The following is a 12,185-nucleotide window of genomic DNA, read 5'->3' on the forward strand; positions in this document are numbered from 1 at the left end:
ATTAGCCAGGCGTGGTGGCGCATGCCTGTAATCCCAGCTACTCGGGAGGCTGAGGCAGGAGAATCGCTTGAATCCGGGAGGCGGAGGTTGCGGTGAACCTAGATCGCGCCATTGCATTCCAGCCCGGGCAACAAGAACCAAACTCCGTCTCAAAAAAACAAACAAACAAAAAACTAAAAAATGCCCCAGTGCCCATCAAGGAAGACCTCCTGGAGAAAAAGACGGCAGATCTGAGACTTGATCGATGAAAAGAAGAATGATGGTTGTAGATAGGTTAGAAAGGAGCTTTTTTTTTCTTTTTTTGCTCCCTCTGGAGCTCTTAGACGAAGAAAATGATTTTTTTGTCATTAGGAACTGAATGGAGTGGTCATAATCTTAGGGAGGAAATCCAAGGATTTGAAGCAAGGCTGGAAAGAAATTAGACTAAATGGGAATATATGGGCTGGATCAGAGAAGGGAGGAAGTGTCTCCAAAAGAGGGGAAGATATATTTTAATCTGAATGTGATGAGAGAAATTGGAGAGATTGGGGACTAATCTTTGATTCTTGGCATGTAGATGTCGTCCAGTGAAGAGTTTTGTTTTCTTGGTTTTCTAAAAAATTTATTAAGGTGTACTAGTCAATGAACACATATGACGTCAACTCACAAATTTAATTCCATCAACAAATGCCAACAAAGATAAACATAAAGAAAACTATAACTGTTCAAATTATATGAAAATGGTTGAAACCAAAGATTTAAAAAATCTTAGGGAGGCAGAGGCAGGCGGATCACTTCAGGTCAGGAGTTGGAGACCAGCCTGGCCAGCATGGTGATACCCTGTCTCTACTAAATTAAAATGATTGACTCCACAATCCAGTCAAGATGTAAATGTCAGTCCTGAAAAGTGGCAAGATTCTTGAGATTTTTTTCATGTGTGATCATGGTTTAGATTTTAATCAAGGTTCAGGGAACTTAAAACAATCTGTGGGTGTTGGACATTCCTAAGTTTGGTGTGCTGCTTATGTGGAATTGTGGACACAGCGTTAGCATTAAACAGTCTTAACAAAGAGAAGAAAGTACTATAGAAGGCAGTAAGAACAGTGGACTCCAGAAAAATCTGTGCTGACTCTGCCGGATAACAATATTTGGAAGTTGTTTTCTGTAGTGTAGTTGTTAACACGTTCGCCTCACACGCTTAAAGTTCTCTGGTTGGATACCAGATGGAAATGCCTCCTGAGACTATTTCTCCTTCCCAACATTTTCCATCATCGCCATGCCATACCTTTCACCTTTTCAGGAATATTCAAATCAATTTACTGAAGTTTATTCAGTGACCCGCAGGGCACGGTAGCTCACGCCTGTAATCCCAGCACTTTGAGAGGCCGAGACGGGCGGATCACCTGACATCAGGAGTTTGAGACCAGCCTAGCCAACATGGTGAAACCCCGTCTCTACTAAAAATACAAAAATTAGCCAGGCGTGATGACGGGATCCTGTAATCCCAGCTATTGGGAAGGCTGACGCAGGAGAATCGCTTGAACGGGGGAGGCGGATTTTGCAGTGAGCCGAGACCGCCACTGCATTCCAGCCTGGGGTACAGAGTGAGACTCCGTCTCAAAAAGATTAATAAATAAAGTAAAGTTTATTTATGCTCAATGTCAGGATTTAACACCTGGACGTGAAGAAGAAAGAACCACATAGTTAGCTTAAGCCAACACAAGGCTTACATTAAGAGCACACACACACATACACACACACACACACACACACACACACACACACAGAGAGAGAGCTGTCCATTTGAGGATCCTAGGAAAACTGGCATTTTGCCCTTGAAGAAGGAAAGTCTTTTTGAATAAAGAATATGTACCTGTATATGTGAGTAAAGATTGACATAAAGTTGATAAGTCTTAGAATACCCAAAGAAACAGAGCAGATAAGACAGAAACACCTTACTCTTTACGGTTTGGTGTTTTTCTCAGATCTTTTATGTGAAAATCTGCCTAGAAAAGGCTTCAGATATTAAAATGCATTTTTCATTCGCCTCTAGTCTATTGTTAACAGTTTATCAGTTTTGTCATGAATAATTCTTTAAGATGATATCACAGTCTCTTCTTTTCAGAAACTGTGGTGATATCCTAAGTCCAGAATCATTCAAAGAGGAAGAATAGCTACTACAGTAATCAATTCAAAGTTTAAGGCCGGGCGCGGTGGCTCACGTCTGTAATCCCAGCACTTTGGAAGCCCGAGGTGGGCAGATCAGCCGAGATTGGGAGTTCGAGACTAGCCTGACCAATATGGAGAAACCCCAAAATTAGCCAGGCGTTGTGGCGCATGCCTGTAATCCTAGCTACTCAGGAGGCTGAGGCAGGAGAATCGCTTGAACCCGGGAGGCGGAGGTTGCGGCGAGCCGAGATGGCGCCGTTGCACTCCAGCCTGGGCAACAAGAACCAAACTCCGTCTCAAAAAAAAATTAGAAAAGCCATTAGTGGTCTATTGTAAAAAAGTTTTTGGGTACCATCTGTATTCCAATTGCGTTCAGGATATTTTTTGTCTGTTTGTTTTTTTGAAACGGGGTCTCTTTGTCGCCCAACCTGGAGTTCAGTGGCGTCATCTCGTCACACTGCAAGCTTCGCCTCCCGGGTTCAAGCGATTCTCCTGCCTCAATCTCCGGAGTGGCTGGGATTATAGGGGCCTGCCACCAAGCCCGGCTAACTGTTGTATTTTTAGTAGAGGCGGGGTTTTGCCGTATTGGCTAGGGTGGTCTGGAACTCCTGACCTCAGGTGATCCGCAAGCCTCGGCCTCCCAAAGTGCTGGGATTACAGGCGACAGCCACCTCGCCCGGCCAAAAGGGCCTATTTCTAAAGCTGTTGAATCTGCATCACTTGCTCTCGAACGGTAGGACAAAGGAGCAAACCTCAGCTATGCTAGGCTGCCTAGCCTTACAATAGGACAAATATTGTGTCTTAAAGTTATCAAGAATTAGGAATGCTTGCCATGAAACTGTTTGCATTTCCCGCTTCTCGCCTAATGTACCTCCTGTTTTCTAGCAAGGCTTTTAAAAGCCTGAGTATCACAGCATTTATTGGGTGTAAATTCAGTTGCACCGGGTGAAATTACAAAACGTGTAAAGTACAGAAAGTAAGGCCCCGCTGGGATTCGAACCCAGGATCTCCTGTTTACTAGACAGGCGCTTTAACCAGCTAAGCCACGGAGCCACAGCCAAGTAAGACGTGGATCGTATACTACTTGACAACTATTTCACACTTCCATAATTTGCAACAATCCCAGCAACTAGTTTGTTAGGTGACTTCACAACAAAAATAGACATTCAGGTCTCAGTGAAAACCAAATAATTTTATTTTGAAAGGATTAATTCATGGGCTGGATTGAAATGACTATTTCCCCTTGAAAAGTTGTCCCGGCCGGGCGCGGTGGCTCACACCTGTAATCCCAGCATTTTGGGAGGCTGAGGCGGGCGGATCACCTGAGGTCAGGAGTTCCAGAACAGACTGGCCAACATGGTGAAACCCCGTCTCTACTAAAAGTACAAAAATTTGCCGGCGTGGTGGCGGGCGCCTGTAATCCCAGCTACTCAGGAGGCTGAGGCAGGAGAATCGCTTGAACCCGGGAGGTGGAGGTTGCAGTGAGCCGAGATCATGCCACCGCACTCCCACTCCAGGCTGGGCGACAAGAGCGAGACTCTGTCTCAAAAAAAAAAAAAAAAAAAAGAAAAAGAAAAAGAAAAAAAGAAAAGAAAAGAAAAGAAAAGTTGTTCCAACATGGATACCGCTAGACTCACTATAGGCTCTGGTGGCCAGGTAGGGACTTTTGCTGAACCTCAAAGGAAAAATGAATTGACTCTTTATTAACCGTCATTTTGTTTTAACCACACCTGTTCTCTTCTCTGTTAGTGTGGAGAAGCAGGGGTTATTGGTGGAAGATTAGCACGTCTGACACGTGGTTGCTGTAGGAAAAGAACTACGAGGGTATGTGGTGCATCTATCAGATCCCCCCCTCCTATCGCTTCTCGGCCTTTTGGCTAAGATCAAGTGTAGATTCCCCACCCGGGCCCCCCAAGCCCAGGTGGTGGCACTCATTCCTCAACTACAGGAATATTAACTACTGACGGCTCATGTCTGGGTCCGACTCTGGGACCTACCTTCAGTGGAAGGGAAGTCACTTGCTCCAAGTCACACCCCACCACTGGAGCAGCTCAAATCCCATGACTGTTGACGGAGGAATATATAGGTCTGCCCTTCCCGCCTCCCCACTATAATTAAGGACATTTGTGAAGGACCATTCCAGATTTATATACACCTGTGAGATGGGCTGGACTTATGTTGCGCCTGTATTGAATTCAGCTTCTATCTTTTCTCAATCCTGCTCACCTCACCCTCTCACAGATGCTGATTTTGAGAGCGTCCCCAATGAACTTCCCGCACACAAATCTCCATCTCAGTGTCTGTTTCCTAGGGAACTGACCGATGACAAACAGCAAGTGACTGATGCCTACGGTGGTCTCTTGAGGTCAAAGTAAGTCTAAATGTGGCCCAGTCTTTCAGGAATCATTTACCATAACAAGTGTCCTAGTAAAACAACAATGATAATAATAATCTGTGCCACAAACTTTGAACATTTTCACTACAGAACAAAACAAACGAAGACATCTACTAGTTGATTAAAAAGATGTACAGGCCGGGCACGGTGGCTCACGCCTGTAATCGCGGCACTTTGGGAGGCCGAGGCGGGCGTATCTCTTGAGATCAGGAGTTCAAGACCAGCCTGGCCAACATGAAACACTGTCTCTACTAAAAATACAAAAATTAGCCTGGCGTGGCGGCTCGCACTTGTAATCCTAGCTACTCGGGAGGCTGAGGAACGAAAATCACTTGACCCGGGAGGCGGAGGTTGCAGTGAGCCAAGATCACACCACTGCAATCTAGCCTGGGCAACAGAGCGACACTCTGTCAAAAAATAAATTAATTAAATAAATAAAAATAAAATAGGGCCAGGCACGGTGGCTCACGCCTGTAATCCCAGCACTTTGGGAGGCCGAGAAGGGTGGATCACGAGGTCAGGAAATCGAAACCATCCTGACTAACACGGTGAAACCCAGTCTGTACTAAAAATACAAAAAATTAGCCGGGCATGGTGGCGGGCGCCTGTAGTCCCAGCTACTCCGGAGGCTGAGGCAGGAGAATAGCATGAACCTGGGAGTCGGAGCTTGCAGTGGGCCAAGATCGCACCACCGCACTTCAGCCTGGGCGACAGACCGAGACTCCGTCTCAAAAAAAAAAAAAAAAAAAAGTGCAACTTTAGTGAAAGGAGCTGAAGGACACGAAAAGGTGATTTATTATTTATGATGTTAAACTAATTTTAATTTTTCATATTCAAAGAGTTGAAATGTAAAGTTAGAAAATAAATGGCAAATTTGGCTAGTCAAAGGATATGATTCTCATTTCTAAGGCGAAGACATGAATATAAAGCATTAAACACATTATATACTAATAGTGCATATCCAAGATAAGACTTTACAATTTATATATATATAAATAAGTGTATGCATATACGTCTAAATAGAGGGGGAGGGCATTTAAAATGTACATAGGCCAATTAACTTTTGAAAATATTACTACCCTTAACTAACAGAAACAGTCGTGGTAGGAAGAGGGGGAAAGTAGAATCTTGTCAAGAAAACAGACAGTAAATCATGAATTAGCTGCTCCAGTGGCCCCTTCCTGGGTTGTCACCTGCCAGCAGGAGCATCAGGCTCCGTCTGGAAGCGGGGCACCTCTCAGGGGCAAATGTTTCCCGCCTGCTTCCTCTGAGTTGTCGAATCCGGACCTCGCCTCCTCCTCCCTTTTCAGATCATAGGATTTCTCTCCCCCGCAAATAATGGCCCTTACTTCGGAAACACGCTGGCTCCGTAATCCCTATTATTGTTTTGGGGGTTTCGTTCTGTCCAGGGAGGAGGTGAGGTCAGATGCTCAAGAGAGGCTGTCCCCACCGTCCTTTTGTCTCAGCGAACCCCAGTCCGCGCCTGAGCGCCACTAGCTGTCCTGTGACGGGAACTGCAGCGGCAAGTGTGTGACTTTCTTGAGCCCGGAGCCACAGGCCTGGGAAGCGCCGCTGAGACTTCAGGGTCGTAGTGACAGAGGAACCACCCGAGGCTAGGCGGGGAGAGGGTGCAGTTCCCGGATCCCGAAGGCTTCGAGAAGAGCCGACCTGTCTGGAAGGGTCTCCAAGAACAGAGAGGACTCTGCAACCATCACTCGGGAGCCGCGTCCTTTCAACCTTGAGACAGCTCCGTGGTCCAACGGTTCCCTGATCCGCTGGCCGAGATCTCAAGCTTGGATGCAACTTCGGATTCGCCCCAGGCAGGAGGAAGGAAGCCCCGACTGGAAACTTTGACTTGAATCTTCTCGGATCAGAATTAGCAGGTTAAGAAAAACTGTTTCCCCGTAAGAAGCAGAGTTCTTTGGTGTTCAATGTGGAGCTCCGCCACTCCCAGCCCGGGTGAAGGAAAACTGGGAAACAGAATGAATGTAATTATCTATTCGAAGATAAATTTCCACAAAGCATGCCGTTTGATAGTAGTTTATAATGTGGAATTAAGGCATCATATCATCCGGCCGGTTAGCTCAGTTGGTTAGAGCGTGGTGCTAATAACGCCAAGGTCGCGGGTTCGATCCCCGTACTGGCCAAGTGTTCCTTGAGGTTTTTATCACCAGAACGGATAGTAACCCAGACGTCTATCTAAACGTGTACCTGTGTGCTTCTGCAGGCTTAACTTTGCCTCGAGAAAACGAATCTGTGAATTTGGTGCGCCCTCCCTTACTCGAGAGCAGTTAATTTGAACGGGGACGTTTCTTTCCGCCGCCTCCAAGGCATACCCACATCCTACCCGTAAAACAAAGGGGCTACAGGCACCTTACAGTGACAGAGGTACACTACGGTTGGAGGCTTTTGTGATTCTTGTCTTCCTCTGCCCCGGGGAAATTTTCTTGGAGTAAAATACTGAATTATTTGATTACTTCCAAAAAAAAAAAAAAAAAACGCATGTAAAACCACCCACCGTTTGTATCACTCATGCTGGGTCATTCCGTTTTCTTCATTTCAGTCTAAGAGAAAACAAGATTATAAAGTGAGAAAGAAAAATTTTCCAAAACTTCAATGATAACAATGACAAAGATCTTTGTTTTATATACTCCGAACGCTCATTCCAACGTGAACAGGATACATACCTTTAAAAATATTTTTCTAATTTAAGAGTTTTTTAAAAAATGAATAACACCTTATTATTATACAAAGAAACATTTTAAAGACAACTTTAAAAAGATATAGTAAAAAGTTTTCTTTTCTTTCTTTCTTTTTTTTTTTTTTTTTTTTTTTTGAGACAGAGTCTTGCTCTGTACCCCAGGCTGGAGTGCAGTGGGCCGATCTTGGCTCACTGCAGCCCCTGTCTCCCAGGTTCAAGCTATTCTCCTGCCTCAGCCTCCCGAGTAGCCGGGATTATAGGCGTGCAACACCATGCCTGTCTAATTTTTGTATTTTCAGTAGACACGGGGTTTCGCCATGTTGGCCAGACTGGTCTCGAACTCCTAAGCTCAGGCGATCCACCCACCTCGGCCTCACAAAGTGCTGGGATTACAGGCGTGAGCCACGCTGCCTGGCCTTTCCTTCCATTTCTATTCTTCATCAGCTCAATTCTCACCACCACCTTCTATAGGTAAACTCTGTCCTTAATTTCTCATATATCCCTACTGGGTTTCTTTATTTAAATACTGCATTTATATTGATTATTTTTTCTTCTTTTTCACACAAAAGAGAGCTTAGTTATACTCTTTGTTCTGCATTTACACTTTTTCTTAATGTATCTTAGATGTTTTAAATTGCACTTTTCAACTTTGTACACTGTTAAAAGCAGAGCTTATTTGGGAGGCCTAGGCGGGTGGATCACGAGGTCAGGAGATAAAGACCATCCAGCCAACATGGTGAAACCCTGTCTCTACTAAAAATACAAAAATTAACCGGGTGTGGCAGCGCGCGCCTGTAGTCCCAGCTACTCGGGAGGCTGAGGCAGGAGAATTGCTTGAACCAGGGAGGCCGAGGCTCCAGTGAGCCAAGATCATGCCACTGCATTCCAGCCTAGGCGACAGAGCGAGACTCCATCTGAAAAAAAAAAAAAAATCAGCTTCTTTTCAAATGAGTTGATCCTACTAGCCAGGAGTTGAATATAGATACTTCTTGTCCACTGTACAAACTACAGGCTTTTTCATCGTAGGAAAGAGGATGGTGAAGACGATGTCCTTAATTTTCTCTTATAAGGTGAACAAAGCACTTTCTTTCCTAGACCATATGATCATCAAAGAGGTTTGAATATGGGCTCCCAAGCTGTACAATAATCAAAGGAAATCATATATAATTTCAACAAACATTTATTGATCTCTCACTCTTCGGTGTGGCAATCTGCTGTCTCTAGTGAAAAGATATGAAGGAAATAATGTTAAGTAACAAACTAGAGTACAAAAATATGTGTGTGCATGAATATTATATATGTATATATGAGTGTGTGCATGTGTGTGTGCATATATGTGTGTGTGTATATATATATAGATAGATAGATATAGATATAGATAAATATAGATTTTTTTTAGACACTCTAGCTCTATTGCCCAGACTGGAGTGCAGTGGCATGATCCTGGCCAACTGCAACTGTGCCCAGCTGAAAGCCACTCCATCTTGGATGGTAACCCACCATATTGACTTCTGATTAACCCCAGTTCTGGGAATGCCTCTAAGATTTCTACTTTGAGGTACAATAAATCCTGCAATTAGGTGAAAACAACCTTGGTGTTATTGTAACCACATACTTACCATACACAAATCCTGCCCTTAGGCTGGGCGCAGTATGTCACGCCTATAATCCCAACACTTTGGGAGGCCGAGGTGGGCAGATTACTTGAGGTCCAGAGTTTGAGACCTGCCTGGCCAACATGGTGAAATGCCGTCTCTACCAAAAACACAAAAATTAGTTGGGCATGGTGGGGCGTGCCTATAGTCCCAGCTACTCCAGAGGCTGAGGAATGAGAATCGCTTGACCTGGGAGGCAGAGGTTGCAGTGAGCCAAGATCTGGCCATTCCAGCCTGGGCGACAGAAGGAGACCGTCTCAAAAGAAAAAAAAAATCCTGCCCTTAGGCAAATTCCCTGTGGTTCATAAGCCCTGGGTTTGGCTGGTGACAATGTGGGGATCCATCATCTTGTCTTGCTACCACTCAAGACATGGCTTCTGTTATTAAATGTTTCTTTCTGAGAAACTGAATTTGTCAGCCTCTTTCTTTGGCCTCTCAGCTTCCTCAGCCTTTAGGAGTAGACTTGTATAGACCTGCTCACGGTGGAATAAGACTGCAAGCAAATGACATCAGATTCTAACAGCTTTCAGAGGTAATGGTGGTGGGCAAGAGAAAGATACTCTTTCTGCATCAGACGTCTCATCAGCAACCTCGAATGAATGTTAGGAGAAAACAAAATAATGCCTCAAAATCTGGAGGAAAAATGTTTTAATACAGAATTCCATAGCTATGTATAACATCAAATGTGAAGTTGGAATAAAGACATTTATAAACCTATGATGACTCAAAAAGCTGACCTACATTTTAAGAAGCAAACTGAATATATATACTACAGGGAAAATAGGGAGGAAGACAGAGAAAGACATGGAACTCAGGAAATGATGAATCTGATCTAGGAGCTCAAAAATGAAAAACACAGGATGACAGCTATTCAAGAAACCTAGAATGCAACTAATCCATAAGGGAGCAGGAAGCTAAAGGACTCAGAGAAGATTTACCAGATTTACCAGACAGGAGGGGATCATGCAGAATAGATTTAATTGAGAACTTGGTAAGTGTTAAGGATGTTGCATTAGAATGTATCATTCAGCTGCAAAATAAAAAATAAAAATGGGAAAAAGGAAGAATAATCCAATTGGCTTAGGACAGAAATACATCTCATGTGACAGGAAGTACAGAGGTACTCTGACTCTTTCTCTGTGATTGGCACTGTTCTACCACATCTGGTGTTGGTATTACCCTTAAGCTGTCTAATCTTACAACTATAGTTAATACTGCTGCCACAAGCAGCAAAGTGGTTTTTCCCCATGCATTGAAGGAAAGTCATAACCCCTCCTCCCAATTATGAAAATATTATTATGCCAATTTAGGTCCCTTAAAGATTACATTGAACCTTAAACTTTTCTATGTAACAAACAAAATGCAGTTACTTTTACAGTGGTCATAGAACAAATTTATATATAATTTTTAAAGAATGATTAATAAGCAAGGCCATGAGATGGATGTTTATATTACACAGGAGATACAATTACATTTTTTGGAATTCTGAATTTAACAGGTGGTTGTTTCCTTTTGTTTTACAGATAGTCCTTTGAGATATTATTACAGTTAGTTAGAGAATTAAGAACAGGAGCTTTCTTAAAGATAATACAGGGACAACTGTGACTTTTCTCTCCATATGAATAAAAATTTACGTTTTTCCTATCTTCTATTTTATGGCCAGAGAAAACTCTGAATATTCAGATTTATCCCAAAAGTTTCTAAAATGACCAAACTGTTCAGAATCATGCTTTTTTTCCTTTTCTTTCTTTCTTTTTTTTTTTTTTTTTTGGTTTTTTGTTTTTTGTTTTTTGAGATGGAGTCTTGCTCTGTTGTCCAGGCTGGAGTGCAGTGGTGGGATCTCAGCTCACTGCAACCTCCGCTATCTTGGTTCAAGAGATTCTCTTGCCTCAGCCTCTCCAGTAGCTAGGATTACAGGCACCCGCTACCACACTCAGCTAGTTTTTGTATTTTTAGTAGAGTTGGGGTTTCACCATGTTGGCCAGGCTGGTCTCGAAGTCCTGACCTCAAGTGATCTGCCTGCCTCGGCCTCCCAGAGTGCTGGGATTACAGGCGCGAGCCACCACGCCTGAGCAGAATCATGCTCTTAATTGTACTTGAAAAACAAACCTTTATCTGAAAAAACTTTTTGAGTTTTTGTTTGTATGTTTTTGAGTTTTTGTTTGTATGTTTTTGTTTTTGCTAAAGCTCAAAGTTTCTGACCCTAGGCAAGTTTTTATTAGTCATAGTGCATTAATAACAAATAAATACAAATAGGGCTAATAGGAAAGAAAGGACTAAGAAACTTAGAGGCAAGAAACAGAAGAATGACAGGTTTTGTTTTAAGGGAAAGTGGAGTCGCCCGGGCTCGGTGGCTCATGCCTGTAATCCCAGCACTTTGGGAGGCCGAGGCGGGTGGATCACGAGGTCAGGAGTTTGAGACCAGCCTGGCCAAGGTGGTGAAACCTCGTCTCTACTAAAAATACAAAAATTAGCCAGGTGCGGTGGTGGGTGCCTGTAATCCCAGCTACTCAGGAGGCTGAGGAGGCTGAGGCAGGAGAATCGCTTGAACCCTGGAGGTGGAGGTTGCAGTGAGCCGAGGTCGCGCCGCTGCACTCTAGCCTGGGCGACAGAGCAAGATTCCGTCAAAAAAATAAAAAATTTAAGAAGATTTGCTTCCAACCACATAAGGGGAGGAGGTGGTTTATAGATTAATAAAATCGCCACGAGTTGGTATTTCTTTTCTTTCATCTTGTTTTCTTTCTTTCTTTCTTTCTTTTTTTTTTGAGGCGCAGTTTCGCTCTTGTTGCCCAGGCTGGAGTGCAATGGCGCTATCTCGGCTAATCACAACCTCTGCCTCCTGGGTTCAAGCGATTCTCCTGCCTCAGCCTCCCTAGTAGCTGGGATTGCAGGCGCCCGCCACCACGCCCAACTAGTTTTTTGTATTTTTAGTACAGACGAGGTTTTACTATGTTGGCCAGGTTGGTTTCGAACTCCTGACCTTGTGATCCGCCCGTCTCGGCCTCCCAAAGTGTTGGGATTACAGGCGTGAGCCACCGCGCCCGGCCGAGTTAGTAATTCTTGAAGGTGTGTCAGGTACATTGGATGCACTGTACTATTCTGTCGACCTTTGTATATATACTTTAAAGGTTTTTCCACACAATTTCTCTGGGAAACCTGAACCTTTCTTCCCCGTGTGTTTAGAAGGGAAGGTGAGGAGAGTCAAAGGCACATGGAGCATTAACAGTTGGAATAAACGACAGAGACACGGAAACCTCCGAGGTTTCCAGAGCGGACCCGGAAATGA

At 43.9% G+C, this 12,185-nt stretch overlaps 2 non-coding genes across 2 annotated transcripts; one reads left to right on the forward strand and one right to left on the reverse strand.

Moving 5' to 3' along the window:
• Positions 1-3,127: 3,127 nt before the first annotated feature.
• TRNAT-AGU (transfer RNA threonine (anticodon AGU)) lies at positions 3,128-3,201 on the reverse strand. The gene has a single exon. It is a non-coding gene; the product is annotated as a tRNA-Thr (tRNA).
• Positions 3,202-6,616: 3,415 nt separating this feature from the next.
• On the forward strand, positions 6,617-6,690 carry TRNAI-AAU (transfer RNA isoleucine (anticodon AAU)). Its single transcript has one exon. It is a non-coding gene; the product is annotated as a tRNA-Ile (tRNA).
• The last annotated feature ends 5,495 nt before the right edge of the window (positions 6,691-12,185 follow it).

This window comes from Gorilla gorilla, chromosome 5 (assembly GCF_029281585.2).
Source record: "Gorilla gorilla gorilla isolate KB3781 chromosome 5, NHGRI_mGorGor1-v2.1_pri, whole genome shotgun sequence".
NCBI lineage: Eukaryota > Metazoa > Chordata > Mammalia > Primates > Hominidae > Gorilla > Gorilla gorilla.